The sequence below is a fragment of the Anser anser genome (assembly GCF_964211835.1).
Source record: "Anser anser genome assembly, chromosome: 3".
NCBI lineage: Eukaryota > Metazoa > Chordata > Aves > Anseriformes > Anatidae > Anser > Anser anser.
The window spans coordinates 40,947,980-40,972,188 of record NC_139722.1 but is presented as its reverse complement, the minus strand read 5'-3'; the positions used below and the strand labels follow the sequence as shown (position 1 = coordinate 40,972,188).

The 24,209-nt window shown below is 37.2% G+C and overlaps 1 long non-coding RNA gene across 1 annotated transcript in view; it reads left to right on the top strand.

Moving 5' to 3' along the window:
* LOC310896255 overlaps positions 1 to 20,025 on the top strand; it is a 34,295-nt gene extending 14,270 nt beyond the window's left edge. The window contains exons 2-3 of the long non-coding RNA XR_014581316.1: positions 17,941 to 18,021; positions 19,229 to 20,025. This is a non-coding gene — a long non-coding RNA (uncharacterized lncRNA). The remainder of the gene's footprint in view (positions 1 to 17,940; positions 18,022 to 19,228) is intronic.
* The last annotated feature ends 4,184 nt before the right edge of the window (positions 20,026 to 24,209 follow it).

Sequence of the window (24,209 nt, the reverse complement as noted above, 5' to 3'; positions counted from 1 at the left end):
CTCCACTGTGCATATACCTGTGAAGACAGAAGTTTCTCCAAACTTCTGAAAACCAAAGATGTATGTCAGATACTAGAATAATATAATTAAAATGATACAATAAGTGAATATATATTTCTAAAAATTGACTCTACTGTTGCTAGATAGACAGAAAATTCAATAGATACATTGAATTCCCATGGCTTAAGGGACATTTTGTACTTCAGATCAAAGATCAATAGAAAAATCTGATTGTATTGTAGTCAAGATTAAAAGAAGCATATCCATTTCAACAGGTCTCCCTCCTACCCCCATCTGCACAGAAATCTTGATGGGTTTTGTGTAGAAAGTTTGTCTGGAAAGTCTGAAAACATCTTCAATTCCCACCTGTGCTAGTGTGGGGGGTCTGAGGTGACAGGATGAACAGATAAAACTTTTGGAGAAAAATAAACAGGCAGACAAGGACTGTCTCAATCTAAAGGGCAGTCTTGAGAAAGACTCGTTACAGAATGATGTCTTTTACACTGACAGAGACTAGAGATAAATCCATGGAGCTGGAAAAGAATGGATTTCTAGTCAAATTAAACATGCTACTCCATGTTTTAACTGTTTGACCATAAAAAAAAAAAAAAAAAAAAAGAAAGGAAAAAAAAGGAAGGAGGCATTGTCTAGATCTTGGCAATCTTTACACATGGAATCAGAGAAAGAATTCATTCCTAGAGCTTCAGACATTTGTTGGTGACTCGTTGTCAAAAGTATATTTACCCTTCTGGATGGAAAAGAAGACAGATTTTAGAAAATTGTGTTAGACAATGAGCCATTTGTGTTGTTCTCTTTTAATATACCTTGATACAGATAGAAATTTCTTCCCTTACATTCTCAGAATTAGGTCACTTAGTAAAATGTAAAATGATGTGAAACAAAAAAAAAAAATGCTACAAAGTCAGCAGAGAAACTATTCATGTAAAGCAAGACATGGAGACCTCTTCTCCCATGACAAGGAATGAAGCCAACGGATCCCAGAGGTATATTTGAGTACATCCCAAATGAGGGCTCTTTGCTCATTCTACTGCTACAGGAGACCATAATTTGGCTGGCTTCAGGAGAACATTACAGGGCATTGAAGTAAGTGAAAACAGTATTGCGTAATAATCTCTTCGTACTCGGTACATATATTCCCAACAACTCAATCATCATACTAGCATATGCAGTATATCATGATGCAGAATTTCATCTAGAATAAGACAGAGGCCTTTTCTTCAAATGTATTAGCACCTCTTAGAGAAATGCAGCAAATTCATGCTTAAATGAAGGTGGCACCTGCAAGTTTATATTGCTTGTCAGAAGAATTTTATCAGAGCATACATCAACACACTAGCACATATTTGGGAATGTTCTGCTGAAGAGAAATCTTTTTGCTTATCTTAGTTGAGAAGGGCCTACCACTTGAGAAGACAAGCAGGAGAGAAGAAACCCCAGGACTGATGAAAAGCAGTATGTTATATTCAAGGAAGGTAAAGCTTCAGCAGCAATACTGAGTACTGGGAGAATATCGGTGTAGGCAGAGAAACTCATCCAAGTGAATACTTGTTTTGTTTTGGATCTCATTACGAACATAATAGGTGTCTAGCATATTTTATTACTGTAAAATTAGATGATATCAGTCTTTATTTGGGAAAGGTGTTTAAGTGTACTTAACAGTAAAGAAAAGTGTAAGCACTATCCTGAATCAGGGTGGAGAATACATCTTCTTTTCTGCATATTTAATTAAGTTATTCACTACTCTCTACTGTGATTTTCATTATCATTATTATGGTGCAAGACTCTATCACCTAGTCAATGACAGCTGGCTCCAAATTTTCCAGTGACACAAAATTTATTTTGAAAATGCCATATGTCTGTCTTCTTCCAAACATTTCAGGCACAAAACATATTCTGACAAAGTGAAAGCAGAGGTTCATCTCTTTCTGGTACACTGGTGGGCTGAATTCATAGAAGACAAAAATAACCTAGCCACATTCCAGGCCTCCAGAGGCCTCGGTGCTGGAGCTAAACAGTTTGGATTGGAGAAATAAACAGCAGGGAGGGGTTGAGGGTGACGGGAGGGGGAGAAAAAACAAGAAGGCAAGAAAGAGAGGGAGAGAGAGTAAGAGAACACAAGAAAAAGAGAGGGGGAGAAAGCAAGCAATAAAACAAGAAAGCAAGAAAGAGAGGGAGGGAGAGGAAGAGCGCACAAGAAAAAGGGGGTGGGGGAAGAAAGCAAGCAATAAAACAAGAAAGCAAGCGAGCAAGAAAGCAAGCAGGAAAAAAAGAGAAAAAACATGAGAAATCAAGGAGGAAAAAAAGCAAAAGAGCTGAGAAAGCAAGCTAGAGAGAATACAAGCAAGAGAGAATACAAGCAAGAGAGAGGGAGAGAGAAAGACAGAAAGAAACAATGACAGAAAGGCAGGCAGGCAGGCAGAAAGAGAAAGAAAAAGAAAGAAAGAAAGAAAGAAAGAAAGAAAGAAAGAAAGAAAGAAAGAAAGAAAGAAAGAAAGAAAGAAAGAAAGAAAGAAAAAGAAAGAAAGAAAGAAAGAAAGAAAGAAAGAAAGAAAGAAAGAAAGAAAGAAAGAAAGAAAGAAAGAAAGAAACCTCTCAGACAAACTTTACCGTTTTCTACCCACTTCTAGGAAGAGATATTTGCTGTATTAAACAGGTTACAATCCCTTCATCACATCTTTCTGCATGTTATCTACACAGTGCTTGAAGTAAGTTCTGTTATCCCCATTTTATAAGTCAAAAAAGAAGCACAGGAACCAAGTGACCTCAAGTTACACTGAAAACCTGGGCAGTATCTAGGAATTGACTCTCTCCAGTCCCAGCTGAATGCTTTAGCCACAAGATGCTCTTTCTGCTGCTGGTAGCAAGATTATCAAGTACATCTAACACCGATTGACTACATCTACATTAGCAAATGAAATGAGAGATAGACTGCTCTTTGGCCCCAAGGCCAGCTGACACAGCATGGTTTCAATGTGTACAGCCAAATTCTCTTACCCAAAATAGGGATTTCATGTTCAAGCTGTTTGCCGAGAGCGTTAACTCCCAATCTACGTACACTCCAGCACTGCTTGGGAGAATGTTACTTAGCACCAGCCAAAATTCTGACAAAACCTGTGCTAACAATGTAACAGCATGTATGATTGCAAACCAGACTCTGAGGCTATTCCCCAATCCTCTCCAGCTCTGCTAGTACAGATGTAGCCTTGTTTTCCAAACATGAATTGTTTGAAACCTTTGTCTTCTGAGAACACACGGTATTTGAAAAGGCCCTGCCAAAAATGCTGGAATTGCAAGCACTTTTTCTGTTCTCTAAATATTCACATAACTGTGACTTCTCAGCATTACCTTGGTCTGCACCAAGCCTTTATCCAGCAGCAATGCTGGAAAAGGAGAGGTGTTTGGAAGTTTCATGCCCAAGTGCAACTTCAGGAGTAAGATAATGCACTACAGCTCTATTCTGGTCTTTTCTGCCTGCAAATTTCTGCTGGAAATTTTGAAGCCAGAAAAATCAATGTCCTATTGTTCAGTGATTTCTTTTTGCATGTCTCTTTGTGCGCTAGAGGGAGAATATTCATTTGCTCTCTTGTTTGAAATGCATTATTTAGTTATTATTCACTTACTAGCCCAAGACAAAGATATTGTATGACATTAGTGTTCTGAAGTGCTATCGATTACTAGTACAAAATGAAAATATATAATTGATGAAAACATCAGGATTCTATGGGGATTTACAGTTCGAAAGGTTAAAAAGGAAATGTTGATCTCTTGAAACAAATTGATCTACATGCAGCCAAGCTGAGCTGAGTCTCTAAGCAAGCTGGGAGAGACAAGACAGAGCAGCTTGTTTGTTTTTCATCTGTAGTAAAAATACAACTGCTGTAATTTGAAAAGAGCAAGTGTCACATTTGTGTAAAGTCTTCTGTTTGTTCTTCAGTTCATTGCTGGTGATACAGCTTTCTGTTTTGCAAATAAACTGTCTCATCTCAGTTCCTCACTCTCAAGGCTGCTGGGGATACGGCAAGCCTGGAAGCTGTATTCCAGTCCTGCTGGGAGGAAAGTGCTGTGTTTTGCTGCTGGGTATGCCCTATTACCACATGGTAACAATGTTAATAAAACTCACAGAGAGAGCTGCATGCCTTTTGGTTCACCTAGAAGAATGCCTTGTGACAAACAGGATATCTTCAGGGAAGATTTCTGGGAGAAAATCAGAAGATACCTTCCTCTCTTTTAAGGAGATTTTTAAGGACAACTGGTATCTAATAGGTAGTGTTGCTCATTGCCATGGGGAGATTCACATTCAAACTGTGACCAACCTTCTCCCAAAAGTCTGCAGTTTGGCTCAGGAGCAAAACACTCAAAACACCCAAGGCTAGACTGAATCATCCACACTTTTTCTACTGTCTCAGTTTTTCTACTGTCTTCACCCTTTATTCTGCTGAGGCTGTGATGCCAGCTAGCTTGTATAGGAAAAATAGGAATACTTTTCTGACCTCTCAGGCTTTTGCCCACAACAGAGAACCACAGATGAACATGCTCTGCTTTCTCTCATTAACCAGAAGTAACTGGGCAATGGTAGGGGAAGGATGAAATCTGTCTTGTGAAAGGAATAGTTTTCTCCTCATCCAGAGCAAAGACAGCATGTGGCAGAAGGCTGTCACAGCCAATTCCCAAGTCCACTGCTAGGATAGTTGTCCTTGTGTTTGACATTCACTAATACCAAAGTCCAAAGGTACAGCCAGGACAAATCCACCCATTGATGGAGAACAAGCTCTTCAAAGGGAATCCCTTCTCTCTCATTCAGGGGAAAAGAGGATAAAACATGAATGCAAAAACATCATTTAATTTTCCCCTCAGCTTTTTTAGCAAAGGCCACACCCACCATCTGACATTAAATTGATGAAATATGATATTTTGCACAGAATTGTTTGTATTTTTCTGTATGTGTTTCCCTTTACAAATGAAGAACATAAGAAATGCTGTGTCAGGTGAGGCAAAATATCTATCTGTCTTAGAACATTCTCTGATATGGCCAGTAGCAAACATGTATAAAATATATAAGGATAAACAGGAGGCAGCAGTTTCCCACAGCCTCTGAGGCTGCAGGACATCCTGAACTCAAGGTCATCTCTTTGTGTTCCATAATCCAGAATGGATTTTTCATCCAGAAATTTTTCTGCTATATATTTTAAACCCATCTAACATCCTCGGTCCCCTTGGAAAAGAGTGCTGCAGTTTAATTGTATGTTGGTTAAAAAAAGTAATTCCTCTGTTAGATTTAAGTCTACTGCCAATAATTTGAGATGATGGTCTCCAGCACTTATATGTTGAGAAACTGTCAGTAATTGTTCCCTATTCACAACTGCATTGATTGCTATCACATCCCCATTCAGTCATCTCTCATTCAGGCTGAAGAATGCCAGTCTATTCAACCTCTCCGTGCACAGAAACTATTACATATCTTTGATCATTTCCATTGCCCTTCTTTGGTTTTTCTATAGGCTTTTTGAGATGGCTTGATCTGAACTGAACACAGTATCAGAAAGGGGCTCAATGTGAATTCTTACAGGACCATAATCATACGAGATATACTGATGCTTCCTACAGAGGGACTACCAGCATCCCAAGAGCTCCATAAGCCATTTACGCTCCCAGAAGTTCAAAGCTAATAGAGCAACATCATCCCCATTTGGCAGAGCAAAAGTGGAAGCCTAGGAACCAAATGCACCAATCAATAACTTACCATTAATTTCACTGGCAATGCTTTTGCTTAAACAGCAGCAGTTAAGTGTCTAAACACATCTGTAAATTTAATTCTGAGAGACAAATTTGCTCCAGGTCAGAGAGGCAGCCTGTGGTGGATGAGGGAATTGAAAGCATGTCTCCCAAATCCCACATTAGCTCCATAATCACGCTCTTTCTCTCATTCTTTGTTTCACTACTGAGCTTTAACATGCTTCATCCACTATAGTTATCCATCAGCTCTGGAATCTTAATGTGTTTCTAGGTGGAATATAACAAAATCTTCACTTTTGAAAAGGGATGGTTATGTGATGAAGAGTACTTCAACATTCCTAAACTGAGATTTGGTTTTAGGTAATATATAAACTATGAGCAGCCTGCATATTCTTTTCAATGCATTCCTCACTCATATGGAAAAAGGGAGTAAAAAAAGACATCATGTTTATTAGCTTTAATAGGGGCTACACTTGCCAACCAAAAGCACTTAAATTCCCCCTTCTTACATCTGCCTCTGCTGCAGAATTCTGAAACAAAACTGAAATGAGATAAAAGAGCAAAGAGCACAAAGGCTACTGAGTTGCTGCTTTAAAGTTTAACTCTGTATTTAAAAGTTGTAAGGTTTGAAAATGTGCTATTAAATTATACGCTGGCAACTACTTGAGCAAAGTTCAGCTTGCACAAAGTCTTCTTTCTACTGACAACAACGATCCAGAGTCAGGTTTTTTCAATCAGTTTAGGAATTCACTGTTCAATTTGTCAGGTTTGCTTTTGGACTGAAAGATGGCATATAAATTAAAAGCATACCCCAATAAGACACAGACTTTGATGTCTAATAGGGGTTCTGTGGATTCATTATTTTAATATTTTAGATTTATAATCAGAAGGCTAGCCACTTTACTCCAGTCTATATAATACTTTTTTCATGGTCCCTTTCCCAGCTCTCTCTGACAAATGTTTCCCTCAAATTACATTCATTAATATTGGGGATCCAATGCAAGCCCTAGGGCACTGAGATCAGGATGATTTGAAACATTAACTTTCCTAGATATTAAAAATATAGTTCAAAAGAAGTTGAGGAAACTCTGTATCACTTGAAATATTTATCTTTAATAATGTATCAACATAAATCAGCTCAAAAACTACTTTGATGGGTGGTACAGTATATACCAATGCTCAAATGAATGGGGGGGGGGGGAGTGAAGGACAGAACTAGTTTAGAAGAAACTGCACAGGATGAGTCTTTACACACGTTTACACAAGACACTCAAGAGTTCACTTTTGAAGGGAGTTGATGTCACCAGTTACAAATGGTTCATCCTCAATTACCTACTAATACACCAGAGCATTGAAACATCACACCATTTTGTCCTGGAAAAAAATAATGAAGAAAAAAAATAGAGTTGCTCTAATCTTAAAATGCTTGTCCTCCTTTTGATTAGCCAGCCTACATAGGTAGAGCATATAAACCTGGAAGGTCTGGCTCCTTTTTCACTCCCTTGATGTAAGAAGTCAGAAAGCTAGTTTAGCTGGGTAGTTAAGCTGAGTTTATGCTTGCTTTGCATTGCTAGAGCAATCCAAATCAGTGGGAGAGTTCCTGCAATTCAAAATAAGTCATCAGATACTAGAGACTCCAACAGTAATCAATAAAGTATCAAAATTCCACATTAGCATTTTGATGTTAAATCCACCACACTCTCAACTGTACTTAGGCCAGCAGTTGTAGGACAGTAGTCTTTTCAGTTGCTGTGTAGCATTTAGGAAGTATGTTATTCCTTAGAGGCAGAGTCACAGAATCAATCCTCAGTTCTGTATTTGTTTCATGAATAATTTTTTACTTTACTTTTTCTTTTAGAGAACACCCAAGATACAGAAATTTTGCTTCTGGTATTTACACTGCATGGTTGCAGTTCAGTAAATGAAAGTATATCTAATTGTACAACATGTTAACTCTCCTTTGCATATATTACTATGGACGGAAGTAACTCCCTTCTCTCCAAAACATGGAGATATTTAGATTTGCACTGTACCATTTAGAATCAACTTTTATTAGATAACCAGAGTTTTTAGAGAGGAAGTTATTACTATTTCATTTTTCCTTCCAGCATCTGTAATACAGAGGAATGGAAATGTTAAATCAGATCTGAGACTGATTCACTGATGAATTTCAGAAGTTGAGCTCTTCCATCAAGATCATTCACTAAAGGACCCATCATATTATAGAGCCAGTTTCCAATGGACCCTGTGCCTTTGTGATACTCTGATCCAGAGGTCAGAACTCACTGCATGCAATTGATCTTTAGAATTGTGTGTGCCCCAGTTCTCCCAGGTTCTGCTATATGTACTCATATTTGGTCATTTTGTGTATTTTGCATTTTCATGTGAACAATGCTTATCAGGTGAAAGAGTCCAGACTGAATTCATTTTTATTTTTAATAAAATTTCCTGTTTTTGGAGGGACTGTAATTCCTTCTCTCTCTTCCTGGAGTTATTGAAAGCAGTAATAGTAAAAGTGTTACTATGGCTAAGAGCCTTACCAGTTACCTAGGTCTCTATTGTGGTGCAGCAATATACAAACAAATGCTGTTCCAAGAAGTGCTAGTACACTACCTGGTTCTCATTAACTAATGCCAAGTGATTTTGAATTTTTAGCAAATAATATAGTTATGGAGAACGTAGTTCATAATATAGGTACTTAGAGGAGGCAATGCCATTAAAAACATCCATATTCTCTTCTCTAAGCTGCTTATTTGTACTTTTGGAAAATTACTACTGAAGGCTGGCAGCACAGGCTGATCAGGAAGGAAGGGGCAATAGATATAAATCGTACTTAAAATATATGAAATGAATTATTTTCATCAGCATCAACAGAAGTTGAAACCTGAGTGGTGTTTTGGATTTTTGGATTCATCTCCGCCCCCCCCCCCCTTTTTTTTTTTTTAAATGGAGAACTTGATTAAGGAGCAAGATTAGGTAGCAATGGAAGTTTTAAAGCATATAAAAAAATGTACAATACAGCACCAGGGTCAGGACATACTCACAGAGTTCTAAAGAAACTCATTGTGAAACCAATGAATAACTAACAACAGTAGCTATGCTACTACTGCTTGTCCTTCTGCTTGTTGCAAGCTTTATTATTTTCCAGCAGAACTAGAAAAGGCAAATATCAAACCAAGCTTTTTAAGCTACAGAGACAATTCTGGGAATTACAGACTAATGAGTCTGATTAACATACCAGAAGAAAATCACTTGGTTGCTAATTAGCATAAAATATAATAGAAACTAGAACAGGTGGGCACATGAATAACTAACATACTGGGGCAGAAACAACATCATTTTTATAATTTCATGAAACAGATATTTAAAGGATGCAATGAGGAAAGTGTTGCAATAAGTATGACACTGCATGTATTCAAAAATAAAACCCACTTTCTTTATATAAGATCCTTCAGAAACAGTTCTGAAGAGCTGGCACAATTAAGGTGACACAAGATAAGAGGGAAGACTTCAGGAATTAAATAATGGTTTAGAAGACAGGAAACAATAGGTTATAACAAACAGTTCGTTCTCAAAAGGCAGGGAATTCGTCAGCAGAAGTGCCTCAAAATCACTGGTACCAATGTCGTTCAATACCGTAGTGAATGATCTGGAAATGTAAAAGAACAGTGGGGTTGGACCAAGTATGGCGTTGGCTTCTTTAGCTTTCCATGGTAAATTAGAGAAATGAAAATTTGGGACAGGAAGTATAAGGCCTTGAAGCGGATGACAAGCATCTCATAAGTGATGAAAACAGATGAGCTAGGGGAAAGAGATGCATGAGATGCAACAGTGAACAGAGCTGGAAATGTTCTTACGAGGTCATTCAGCCCATCCCCTGTCTCAAAGCGAGGTGAGCTGTAAGATCTTACATTATCTTTGACAGATGTGGTGTGAAAACCTCTAATGACATAGCTTCTACAGCGTTAGTAAAGAACATTTTTTGAGTGATTGAGTCTCCTAACCGTTAGGAACTTTTATATCTAACCTTAACCTTTCTTGCTGGAGTTCATGCCTATTGCCCACAACATGAATGTGTGGTCATGATCCCTTGCTATTTTGCAGAAGCCCATAATCCCACCCCATCCTTTTTCAGTCATCTCATTTTTACGGAAAGCTTTCTTATCCCTCTCAACATCAGTTTGTTTCAATTTGTTTCTTTGGAAGAGCCTCTCCTATCATTTAATTTTATCATGAAGCAAGATATTCTAGGCCAATCGTAATTCTCCAGTATGTTCTTACCAAGGCTGAGTAGAGCAAAAAGATTGTCACATGATTTGCAAACTTCCTTTTGCTTATACTATTAAGTTTGTCCTTGTGTAAGAGCAAGATATTGTTGACTCATGTTCAGGTTGTTATCACTATACTCATAGACTTTCCTGAAGGACTGTGGCTTAATCAGTTACTCCCAATCCCATATTTGTGCAGGTGATTATCACAAACTAACTGAATATTCCTATTGATTTTCATTTTTTTTTAATTAGAAAACATTTAATTGAGATCATTTTGAATTCCAACTCTGTCCTCCAGAGGATTTGCACTGCCTCCCAGCTTCATGTCAACACCAAGTTGAAAATATTAGTAAAAGCGTGAATAAAATCTGACCTGAAAGACCCCATCAAACCTAGCTAGGTCTATGTTTCTATTTAGACAATAACCACAGAGAGTTACTCCCTGAATTTTTCTATCAACCAATTTCACCTCCTCCCTTCTGAGCGTTCATGAAGACCAGGTTTATCTAAAGGAGAGATGTGTTTCCTGCTTCATTCCTACCCATGCAGTTTGTTATCTTATCATACAAAGACATGGGATTTCTTTGATTTATTTATTTATTTTTAACTGCTAAGCCCATTTGGTTGTTAAACATCTCCTTTTTATCTTCAAGGTGAATGTAGAACAGCTTGTTTCATAAGCTGTTCCTGAATTTTACTGAAATTTAAATAAAGTCCTATTTTCTCCTTTTATAAATATAAATCCTATATAAGCCCTTTTATAGTTTTTCATTGCTTCCTTGCTGTGATAACCAGTGCTATGCTTATCCTCCATATCTCAAGCATAACTACTAGCATTTTCAAACTCTTTAAAATGCCAGGATGATGTTTCTCACCTCCATCCCATCTGAATACACCTAACCTTTCTAAAACTGTCTAATCTTTTCTTTTCCATTTTAGTCTTGAATCTCACCTCCTTTTACACTTGGCATTAATTATGCTGTAAGTTCCCTCAAAGAGGCCTTTCCCACAAAGATTGATATGAAAAGAACATTACATTCTGCTTTCTCACCCTCTTCTCATAGTAGTTCTACTGCACAGGAAAGAAACATATTTCTTTGGTATTTCTCTTACCAATTACTTATATTTGGAATGATTTCTTATTACTCTTGATGTCTTTTGCCAGGTGACTCCCATCTCAGACTTGGTCTTTTTGAATTTGTCCCTACATTCTCATTGTGCTCTGTTACAGTTATCTTTCAAAATCTGATCTAATTCACAGATTTGGTATATGAACAAGTTTAAGGTCAACAGTTACCTCACCACTTAAAGATAGCTTTTGATACACTTGCTACTGTTCTCTGTCATTGCTGTTTTTTTCTGTGTCATTAGTACCACCTATTTGAATATACTTCCCTGTATTTAAATTAATTTTTCAAAAATATGTCTTCTTGCTATTCTCCTTTCTTCTCTTCGTAAGTAGATGCTACTGTTTCTGTGGTGGCACTCATTCAAGTCAAAGTCCACCTCCACATTTTCAAATAGTTCTCCAATAGCTGTTCGTGACTTCCACAGTTGTTTTCCCCATTTTCTGAACTGAAAGTTTGTCATGAGTGAAAGAACTGATGGGACACAAAGCATCTAAATTTAGATGTAATTAATTGAAATTATAGTATAGTCAAATCTGCTGATACATGGGCAAAGCTAACAGGGTATCCAGCATGGCTTCTATGGAAATCGTGCCCCACAAACAAAGTGGATTTCTCTAAAAGAGTCAAATAATAATAAGAAGAATAATATATATATATATATATATATATATATATATATAAAAGTGTAATCCAAAGGATAGTGAGTTTTTCTTTGTGTTTTCTGTTGTTGTTTTGGGGGGGGGGGGGTGTTTTTGTTAATTATTTTATTTTTTATTATTTACAAGGTTCACCACCTTAAACTCTTAAACAAAGCTGTTGTGGAATAAAAAAGAAGGTTCTCTCAAGGATCTTAAGGCTTAAGTACTAGCTAAAGGATAAGTTAAAGGATATAAAATTAACAGCAAGAATAAATGTTTAGCTTTCACATTTCAGGAAGGTTATCAATGAAGCTTTTCTATGTTAGAGCTTAAATGAGATAAGTTTCCTGATCATTGAAAATTACTCACGACACTTCACTTGCCAACTGACTGTGAGGAGATATCATGTTACTAAGTGAACAGGTAATGACATGCCAAATGAAATCTACTGTCAATAAATATAAAGAAAAGAATAGGAAAGGGAAACAACCGCATCATGTAGACACAATAATGTGTTCTAAATTAGCTATTACCCCTTTAAAAGATCTTGCAGTCATCGCCCCAGAAAACATCATCTTCATGCTCAGCAGCAGATTAAAAAAGTAAATGGAACACTGGGGACTAATAGGAAAGGAAAAATGAACAAAACAAAAAGCATCATTGCACAATTCTGTTATATGGTATACAGTTCACTTTATCTCATCTCAAAAGAAAAAAAAAATCACGATTTCTCATAACCCAGTAGCTAGGGATACCATATTTAATCATCAGGAATCAAATTTAAATCATCTGAAAAGTAAGATCTGCTTATTTATTACATTATTAAATTTTAGAACAAACTCCACAGATCCTAAAAGAAATTGCTATCAAATAGGAACTACAATACTTAAAAAACCTTAGGTTCAAAAAGTCTTTAAAATGTCGAGAGCCACCTGAAGGGAATTTATAAGTCATTTTTTCTAATATTCTTTCCCTTACCATCCATCATTGGCCACTCTTAGAGACAAAGCAGAAGAATAGGTGAATGTGAGTCTGATGTAGTGAAGTTTAATTTAAGTAACTGAAAATATATGCTATTAGACTATTCCTAATTTCAGTAGCGTAGCTTGGCAGTACAGAACATTTTGCTTCACAGGCAAAATAGAAGAGTTTACTCATGATTTTTTCCATTATCAGTGCACCATGACTGAGCTTTCTATAAAAGTTAAATTCTTGCTCCAGAAAAAGAAAAAGAGACTCAGAAAGGAGATGAGTATAAAATCATTAATTTGGGCATGAAGGAACAGGTGGAAACATACAAGTGTGTAAAAGACAAGATTTGGGCAAGTGTCACAAAATGGATGAAGAAAGCAGAAGTAAAGGCTGTTGCATACACAGTTGGCCTAATCTGATGCTGGCAAAACATTAAGCTAGCGGAATAAAAGTGGCAAGAACAAGAGACGGAGCCTGTGAGACAGGGACAGAAGGAAGACGAAGAAGGAAGGTAGATGCATGTGATGGAGTAAGAGTCACAGCTGAGTGGCAGGGAAGACATTAAAACTAGGACTGTACATACATAATAAGATAAATCTATTGCTATCTTACCAGGTTAATACAAATTTTACAGAAACATGAGGCTCCCAGTGGATGAAAAAGTGTTACATTGCCATCTAGAGCAGAAGAAGGGAAAATATAGGAACATGTCAGGTGAAAAAAGCTGCTTTGGAAGTGAAAAATTAATAAATAAAACACTAAATAAAATTAAAAGAGAGAAGCATTCAGAACCTCATCAACCAGGAAATCCTCAGGAGCAGTAAGGATGCTTTTTTCACTCTCACATGAAGGGAAACCCCCTGTCAGTGCAATGTAGGACCAGAGTTTTGGCACCATGTGGCCTTTGGATGAGACTCAAACTTGTAGGTTAGACAGAAAAATAACTGTAGGAAGAAAGCACTTGATCTGGCAAGACAAGCCTGACCGTTGACTTTGCCTGGTATCCTATTCCTAAAAAGACCAGATGCTTCAAAGGAGGGCCCAAGAAATTCTGCAAAGAAAATCTGTCCATCGAGGGGGTTTTGTGTTTGTCTATTTTGTTTTTTTAAACTAGAACACATAAATCAATGTTTTATTCTTATACAATAGAATAAAATTTTATTTGATTTCTAAATGTGTTTTCATGCTCTGACGTAAATCACGTCTTTTCTCTGCAGTAATATAAGTCCGTAAGTGTTCATTATGAATAAAAGCAAAGAAAAGTACACTTTCTCTCTGAAACAGTTATATGACAAGATCTTAGAGAAATGGATAAGGAAAACATTTCAAGGTATACTTCACAGATATAACAGTTTTACAAATTAAGTGAATTCCCAACTTGTAAAAGTATGTATAAAACCAATCTAGAACAGTGTGCTGAAGACTCAAGGAGCCAAATTTTCCCCCAAATTGCACTGCTACTGGCCAATACCTTATTACTGTGGTAGAAATGCAACTGTTTTAATTAAGATTTTTCCTCAGCTTACCTGCTGAATAGATCTCAAATAAGCACAGCACGTTTACCATTAATCTCAAAAGCAGTGCAGTGGCAGGGAAGTGGTGCTGCTCCTTTATATACCTTTTCCTTGCATCCACCCTGCCATGCACAGCAGGAGGAGGAGTGCCAGCACTTCCACCTCTGCCCCCAATGCCAGAACCAAAAACACCCTGCCACCATCACAAATATTGACACCACCCAGCCCCACGGATGGCAATCACCTCCATCTCCCACAGCAAAAGCCAGGGCTCCTTGGGTCCCAGGCACGCTTACAGCACACTTAGAAATGAAAGCACATTGTGTCAGGGACTGGTTTCCTCAATGCCACGAAACAAGAAATACCTTCAGGTTTTCAAAATGACTATATCCATAAGATTACAAGCACTAGTCAATTTACACTATAACAGAGCACCCGGTAGCATCTAACTGTTACGCTATCTTCCCTGCACAGCTTCCACAAATGTGGTAAGTCACAACAGCCAGAACTGTTTGCTTAGGACTGAGCAAGAGCAAAATTGAATTACCTCTTGTTATTAGAGAAATTTGTCCCAGAGGAAGGTGTTGAAACCGCTGAAGCAAGAAAGCGAGAGAGCGTTTTATGGCTCACTGCATTATGAATGGTCTATGAATGCACAGACAAAGTAGTCTCCAAAGCTACCAGACTCCAGCTATGGGCTCCATGTTTGATTAAAAGATTATAAATGGTCAGACACATACTCCTGTTCTGTTCTCCAGCAGTTTATGACTCCTTTCCATTTTACAGTACTCAGTGGCAAAACTTGCCTAGTCCAGGCATGCACTGAGACTCCAATTGTTTACCTTAGTTGATTCAAGCTGACATGTTTGAAAATGATTATATCCATTTGTTCTGCTAGATATTTTGTCTTTCCTGCTTATATTTCTTAATTTCTCTCTTCTCCTATTATTGGTCTTATGACTAAAGGTTTTATTCACCACACAATGCTTTTACACACATTTTCTGTCATTCATTACACAGTCTCCATTGTCTCCCACTATCTCTAGGGTGTAGTAAGAAGAACTGAGAATATAAAAAGTTACAGTATATATTACCTCATATGTCTCCCTTAGACTTTAGCTATAGACTTCTATACAGTTTAGTGGAACAGACTTTTCCCTACTGAAATTATTTAATCATGAAAGTTTAATAGTAGGTGTGCGCCCACATAGTATCAAAGTGCGAAATCAGGAATGTTGGCAGACACATGAAAATTCAATCAAGACACATCTTAGTATCTCAATAAATTTGAGGAGAAAATGATCAGTGGTGCAAGAATAAGTGAGATAATCCCTGCCTTATTTTTATATCCTTCTGTCTTCATTTTCTATCCCTCGTCTTCCTGCTTCAAGTTTGATTTTTGCTCACACTTTCTTATGTGGATCTTTTTTAGCTCTGCCCTCACACAGGTATACCTCGATTTTGAGAGAGAAATCATGCTCAAATCAATACATCACTTAATAATTAAAAGTTCATGCTGACACTTCCTTACTTGTGGACATGCAGGAAAAAGAACACCTATTACACATATGAGGAAAGACAGTGAAACCGTTTCTGACTGAAAACTCTCAGGTTTCTTGTCAGGATCCCAGGGGATTTTTACCCCTTTTTAATCCATTTCAATTATTTCTAAGCAACATTCCCTGCAGTTGCTTAAGCTACTAAATATTCAGGTGCCTTTTTAACTCTCTCTGGTGGATTTTGCTACCAGGCTTAGCAGATACAAAGCACGACCTTCCCCACCAAAGCCAATGCCTCTGCATACTTGCCTTAGGAAAGAAAGCCCAGAGGGAGATTCTGCTATCCCAATTTTATATCTCCAGAATATTATCCTACAGCAGTAGGGGAATAGCCAGCAGGTATCCTCTATAGACATCTCTTAATAGAATGCCTTAAAGGAAACTCACCTTCTTGAGATTCAATATTTAATGATCTGAAATACAAAGAACACAAAAATCTTACAAAACGTAAAGGAATTGCTATGCTGCTACAGGTGCAACAGGTAAAAGCTGACTAAGACACACTCCGAAAGTGGACTCTGCATTTTTTCTGCGACAAGTGCTGATAAAAATACTTCTTCAGATCAATTTTACATTAACAGACATCTCCTGGTCTGTGAGGAACACCTGCAGCTCTTCTTCCTCAGCCACCTCTTACAATTTGACAATAATATCCGAGACCAAATGAGTTGAGAAGGATTTGGAAAGCAGTGGAAGGTTAATTAAACCAACTAACTCTCTGAAGCTCTGATTAAAATACAACCTTTCAAGCGTTCATTACCTTTAAGGACAAGTTAGGAACAAGGGCATCAAGCAAGAATCTACACAGACACATTACAGACAGAAAACATTGCAAGCAGTATCTAAGAAAATAAAAATAAAAAAATCAAATCAAGGGTCTGCTGATGCTGGGAAAATGCACACAATAGACTTACTGCCTTGCTGACCCTTTCCCAGGTAACACTGTTATAAGCTACCAAGACTTTTTGGGAGCAGCTGAAAATCTGACATCTGAGATTGGATCCTCATGATTTCCTACCCAGGCTCTGGTACTAGAGAGAGAACTGCATTACAAAATGAGTTTACCTCCTCCAAAATGTAAATGTGCTTTTCTGCCTAAGAAATTGCCTAGCTATTGTGATGATTACTTCTTGCTTACCTGCAAGTTTTAAGCTTCTGAAGGCTAATTAGAAAGCATTCTGTAACCACGACTGTCATAAAGTGGCACACCCACTACCATTGTCTTATTATCTCAGCCAGAGCTCATCTTTAGAAATCATGCTTTCAGGAAAAAAAAAATAATAATAATAATAATAACTCAGTCTATATCCATACCACTAAATCTATATGAATGCACTCTAAAACCTTAGTAGTGCTCATTACAATCATTTTATCAGCCTGAGCATTTATTACGTAGAGCTCTGAATCATATCTTCTCTCTGCAATAATTCTTCTGCACATTCTGTCACTGTCTTCTGCAGAATTTGTTTAGGCCTTCTCTTATTTTTCAAAAATGGAAGGGAATATGGCTCATTGGAAACTCAAATTGCCAAGTTAAGCACCACCTTGCATTTTTATGGTTTGTATTCATGAAATGGGAATGAGATTTATGTTCCTGACCTTGAAATATTCTGAACCAATTATTTACTTAATATTTATGTTAAATTATCTATGATTGCAGCACTGACTATGAAAGCAACCAGAAAAAAAATTCTGCAGGTGGCCTGTAAAGCTAATTTTGAAGTTAGCTGTACTAAGCTCATGCAGTGGTCTTACAGAATATTAATATAGTGTTATAAACTACAGTACCCTCAGGGTGTTCACCTGCCATGGAATTTAATTTACTTCATATCTCATCTAATAGACTGAATCTCATCTATTAGGTAAATATAATGTGAATATGTTTCCTTGTTTCTCTAAGGAGTTTATTGGTAAAACCTGGTGAGGCATTCCCACAGAATCTTCTACTGTTATAATTAGCTTGAAATTGAGCTATTGTGCCCTTTTCTGTATAAAGCAATATGGAATATAGAGTCTAGGTACAAAATAGCACTGTGTTCAGAGTCAGTGCAGCAGCTGCACTGCTCACACAACACATTTGTGTTTGTTCTTTTTATCACAAGGAGGAAAATATTCCTAAGCAGGCTGGAAGACAGCACCCAGCAAAGGCATTTTCCATGGAAAGAGGCAGAGGATACATGCAGGTGGGAGAAACACTCTTTCCAATTAGCTCTACTCATACTAAAAAGTTTCCCAGTAAGAGGGAGGCCATACCAATTTTTGCTTTCTGATTTGTTTTTACCTGGACTGTTCAGCACATGCCCTACTACTTCTTAGTATTGTACGTTTGGTTTATTCTTCTTAGTCTGTGTTCACTGTGTTAAGCAGTTATTTCTGCTTAACATCAAAGCCACTCCTACAATCTAGCTCCTTTGTGCTGCTCTGTCGATTGGGATGGACAGATTCATGTACATACAGACTTTTTCAAAACTCACAGTAGAATAAAGCTTTACAGACATGCCAGAACAAGCCCTTTTATCCGTGGCCTACACTTCTGTACATGAAGCGTAATCAACATAATTCCCAGGGGTAGGTCCTCCAGCAAAGTTAGTACGAACAGGGAATTTAGGCACCTGATGTGGTAAGTGTTCTCATTCTGTGTATACCATTTGTGATTCAACTTAGTCGTTATGTCAGACAAAGGAAAAAGACATGCAGGATGCATAAAAACAGAAAAATGCATCACAGAAATGGCTTTAGAAAGAGAGAATGAGAAAAAGATAGAACCCATGGGCAACTTAAAAAATAAAAAGTAGATGTTATAGTTCACTGAATCAAATATGACATTATAGTGCAGAGGAAATTGAATTCATCTGTACTCGATAAGGGTGGCTTCATTATTCACTTGTGTCTTTGCTTAGTTGTGACACTCATGACTGATGAGACCATCCCCATCTCATGAAGATAAATTCAATATCCGTAGTATCATTCTAATATATTCTCTATAAATAGAGAATGCATTTAATGGATGGTGTTGGGATAGTATTTTTATCTTCACTGGCTCATGAAAGGAAGGAGTACAATTTACCAGTGCTGACATTCTGAGTGAGTTTATGTAGACCCCTTTTCACAACTGATATGTTGAGGTTGAAAGTGTCAGTATGGGGACATGGGCGAGGGCAGCACAGAGACTGAAGCACTGACTTATCACCCAAGATATGAAACCAGAATAGGATAAAGAAGGAGAACAGATTTGGTTACTGTACCTAATGGCGATTAGGTATTTGTTGGGGAAGGGCAAAGCACCAACATAATATAGTCAATAAGAGGAAGTGCAAATGAAATGTGCTGATATTAATCTAGCAGTGCTCCAAGCTATAACTTTCCTCCTCTTCTTCCATTCTCTTTCAGTTTTCCAAATCAGTGAAACATTTTTCCTTGATGAGAGGTCTCAGACTCACCTTTCTTCCCTCCTTCAGTATGAACAACATATTCATGCACACATCTAGCAGACTGGTTTAAAAATATTGGAAAACTTGGAAGCTGTTCAACAGAAGTGATCCCAGTAGAGATGCGATTAATAAGTAAAGCATATAGGAGGAGGTCAAAGGTAACTATCATAAATTTAATTTACTATGCACCTGTAATTTATCACAACTCCATACAGTGCTCACATGCCTCTTCATGAGAAATGTTTTTCCTGATATTTCTGGGGGGAAGAGGGATAGCACAGTCCAGCACAGCTTCCGAAACTGCCATCTGTTTGTGCGCTACTGTTAACACAACTACACATCCACAGCTACATACCAGGTTAAAGCATTGGTACAGCTGACCATACCGAATTTCCACTGGGAAATTTCCATCTGGATCAGGACACAGGTCCATTTATTCAATATTCACACACTGTCACTACAAGAAAATTGAGACATTTTACTGACAGATAAAAGAAACATTGGAGAAGAAAACTCTGGAATAAGCTGCTCGCATAGTATTTTCTCTTTAATCCCATAATTTGGCACCTGATATAAGTCCACTGTGTAATGATCTATATAACTTCCTGAGTGTAACTTTCAGTGTCACTGGGCAACACCAATATTGCTCGTTTTGTCAGTGTCTTCATTACAGCCACTTTGAGAGTTTCATAACGCAACCATTAAAAGTTGCTTCAGGCTGAAACATGGCACACAAATGCATGAGGAAGCCAAAGTGAGAATAGTTACTTTAATTTTTAGAAAACTATTACATCCTGTCTCTGTTCTGGAGTAGTGAATATGATAACTTGCTTTGATTATCATATGTGTAAATTATTAATGGAAATTTTTTCTTGTTTTGTCTAAAACTTTAATTATATAAAGCAGACATTTTCTGTTACATCTACATAATAGAGGATTATTTTATTAGGTGTAAAACAACACCCCCTCATGAGATGATCAGTAACAAATAGGTTCTGTGCAGATAAATACCAGATGTATATCCAAATGAAATGCAAATTTTAAACCATGTCTAAGATGCTCAAAAGACAACAAGGAAACTGAATGGGGAAAAAAGTCACAAAACAAAAAAAACCAAATCCAAACTAATCCCTTGCTTTTTTGTGTGTATGTGTTTCAGTTTTGATAGAAGTGTACTCAGAGCCTAGTCAGTTGTTTTTAAGTACAAAGAGCACTTTATATGATCTTCCCAACTACCTTCCATTGTTGTATGTCCCAATTCACTGGCATAAATATGTATAATATTCTCAGATTCCAGGAGGAATGTAGAAAAGCCATTTTTATAACTAATCCTTGAATAACATACAAGAAATTTTATATGTACATGTATGCATTTATGAGTCACACTTAGATTCACTGGAAGGCTGAACTTAAAGAGCTAGGTCCTTTCTTAATTCTGTGGATTCAGGCCAACTTACATTAGTTAAAGAACTGCCCCAGTAATTCACTGTGGCATTTCTTCTTGGCTTTAATAGGATCTTACATATATATTTTTTCCTCCTATTTTCAATATAGAATTTAATTGATATGAGGTATGAAATATTATAAGGCAAACTCATTTTGAATGGAAGTATCACTTTCCAAGTGAACAAACTGCTCATCTAGTTCTTTCCCCATAAAGCCTCTATTCAGACACTTAATATACTTTTTATTAAAGATTTTCAAGATACCATGGAATTCTGAAACCTTATACACCAAAAAAAAAAGTGTTTAACAGTATACTATAACAAATAGTAAGAAGTAAAATGAAGAGGTTTTTCTTTCTACATGTTCACTGAGTTAGAGACTTTTCCTACCTCATAGGATGGACTTGAGATACAATAAATGCTTGAATTAAAACCCAAGTAAATTCTGATTATAAAAGAGATGGTTATGGTTAATATGGATGTGTATGATTAATACACTGTTAAATCAAGAAAAAAAATGTCTCATTATTGGCATTTTGATCAGATTCTTTTGTATCTTCTCATCAGGAAAAAAAAAGTCCACTCAATAGCATAAGAAACATTACCTTTGCCTCCCCACAGACTGCAATTCAAGCTCAGTAGCACTCCACACACGTTCGTTCCCTGAGTGCTCCACTGGTAACACAATTGCGATAATTATGGCATGAGCATGTTCTATGAAACAGATACTAGTTCATTAATTAGAAGATGAACGTAATTGATTATTTCAACAGCAAGGCTAAACACAAGAGTAATCCCACAGAGAGCTCTATAGGGGGAGATCTGTGCAAGATGTGCCCTTGACTTAGTTGCTTCTCCCAGGGGGTCTCTAAAGGAGCATGGCCTAACAAGATAATAATTACAGGCTACTATTAGTGATAGTTAAGTCAATCATGACCTGTTCCCCTTCACAAATTGTTCCAGAACTGGTGTGTGTTTCAGGGAATATATTTGCCATTTACAACTGTCAGCTGGACACTTAGATGGACAATTGTGAAGGCCCATGGCCACCTCTTCTGATGATGTTCTGTTCAGATAACATTCAGATTCAATCTCATCTTTGTTGTTGATATGTCACAGAGGCTCAATAAGCGTATGCTATCATTTCTCCCCTGCTTTGACAACAGAAATCTTTTGAACAAGAGTAGACTGAGCAGCAAGAGTGAAATATTGTTGTTTGTGTCACCCTCATTAGTTTGGTGACTAAGCACATGGCTTACCAAGAAAACATTTTGTGGATGTAAATCCCCTCACAGAGCCTGTTAACATAGAAACACAAATCAAGACCTCACATTTTGGCATTCGGACCCTAAGAACATGTTCTCAAACACCATTCTGTGTTAGCTGACGAACCCCTAATTATGATCACCAAAGGCCTAATTACAGCAATGCCTTAAATCAGTCCATTCATGTTTTTAAAAAATGCAGTACTTTTAGTGGAACTATCAAGCCAATGCTGCCAAACCTGAGTAACCATGTTCTTCTTTCCCTCTCACCTTGTCATAGGCTGATTTAAGGATTATTGCATCTGGCTTGATTCAAACATTGTATTCAGTCCAGCTTGTGGTTGACCACATATGGGTGTACTAGAGGAGGGGGAAAACCAAGAAGCTTTTCCTTACCTCATTGCATTCCTAGTAATCATTTACCCTTGGCAGTCATCAGCACTTGGCAGCCCTCTCTGTTCCCTGAGCACAGAAACAGGTCCAGTCTTGTGCTGGCTGCATAGTTGCCCCCACCATCACAGAGGGCAAGGGCAATGACAGTCTCTTGCCACCTCTCACCTGGTAAAATGCAGCCAGCTTTCACATGGGAAATAGTATATACCACATCTTTTAAAGTAACGATTCTCCCTTTCATGCTTCTTGAATAGTGAAACAGTCAGAGGTCATCCAGAAACTCCCTGAAACTCCTGGGGTCCGAAGTTACCTGGTAAGCCCTGGACTGATGTAAATCAGTATGAGGGCACTGATCTTCATAAAGATATACTGATGGACACATACTGAGTATACTCTCTGTAACCTTGCCTGAAATGATTAAATCAATCCAGATCGTCTGATATGGATACTGCAGACAATAACAATATTAGTCTCAATAAAATGATACCGGGGGTAGAAGTCCTTTTCAGTTTCTTTATTCGATTAAAGCAATTCTGGCTCAATGTCTCCTGCATATTATCTCATGATGTAACTGAATAAGGAGATTGAAAGAGAAAGCTGCTTCTAAGTAAGGGAATACTTCACTAGGGCTTTTGTTCTTATTTAGCACGGTTTAACAATTCATTCCATTCACTGATCATGAATGCCTGAGAAACCTGAACGCACCCGCCTCGCCTGGATGTGGCTGTACTCCACAGACCATCATATTTGGAAGCACTCACATTTGTAATGGATAATAAACCAAAATGGTAAAAGTAACCATTTAGGTCAAATTCTTCTCTTCCTCAGACACGTACATTAACTCCAAGATACTTTTAAGTGCCAGTGAAAAAATATTTAAGTTTATTTTTTCTGTTACATCAAGAAGTCAAAAAAGTGTTTGACAGCTCACTACTAAACTCTAAATGCCACTTCTGTGTTTTTTTTCTAATTCATCTGTTTTTTCATACAAATTTATGATAGCAGTAGGAAAAAAAAGTAAAAGAACTTTCCTCATATTAAACATCATCTTGTTGAATTAGATTAATATTAGATGTTTATTAAATAAGCTGACAGCACAGATGAGTATTAAGAATAGAAAATTAAACACTATAAATCCCTCCTGCAAGTGAAGCCAGTGAGAAGAGGGTCAGATCACATACACCTAAGGGAAGCAGTGATTTGGTCTACTGATCAAATGGATGCAGATGTTTAAAGATATGGTCTTCATTAAGTTGCTCTTTTAGTCTACTGTGAAATCTAACTTAAATAGTAGATGAAGCTGAAGAGATAAAGCTTTTTTAAAACAGAGAAGAATTTAGTTATATATATCACAACATATATATAAGAACAACTTGCAATTATTATTTCTTTCTTTGACTAGTACTTCTAAATTTCTAGTTTTCCAAACAGTCTTGCAAATCCACTCAGCAAAGCTGGCTCTAACATTTATCATATGCTATGGGTGATAGATATAATCCTATAATTTCCAATGCAATAATGAGAGGTTTAATTTTCCATTTCTTCCCTCTGTGAGATGGTGCCTGGCTTTGAATTCTCATTTGTGTCTGCATGAGTACACAAACCTAATCTGCATCATTGTGAAGTCAATACCTGCTCCTACATCTCTTTCATTGTTAAAAAGCAAAGCCTGACCTGTAATTCAAAGACTTTTTTTTTTTTTTTTTTTTTAAAAAGTTTATCCCATCAGGAGTCTCTCTGTTCTTTAAATCTGCTCTGATATGAGGACTCATGGAAGGAGCTGTTAAGATCTGTATGGGTTTGTAAAGTTACCTTCATTTCTCCTTCAGGACTTCCC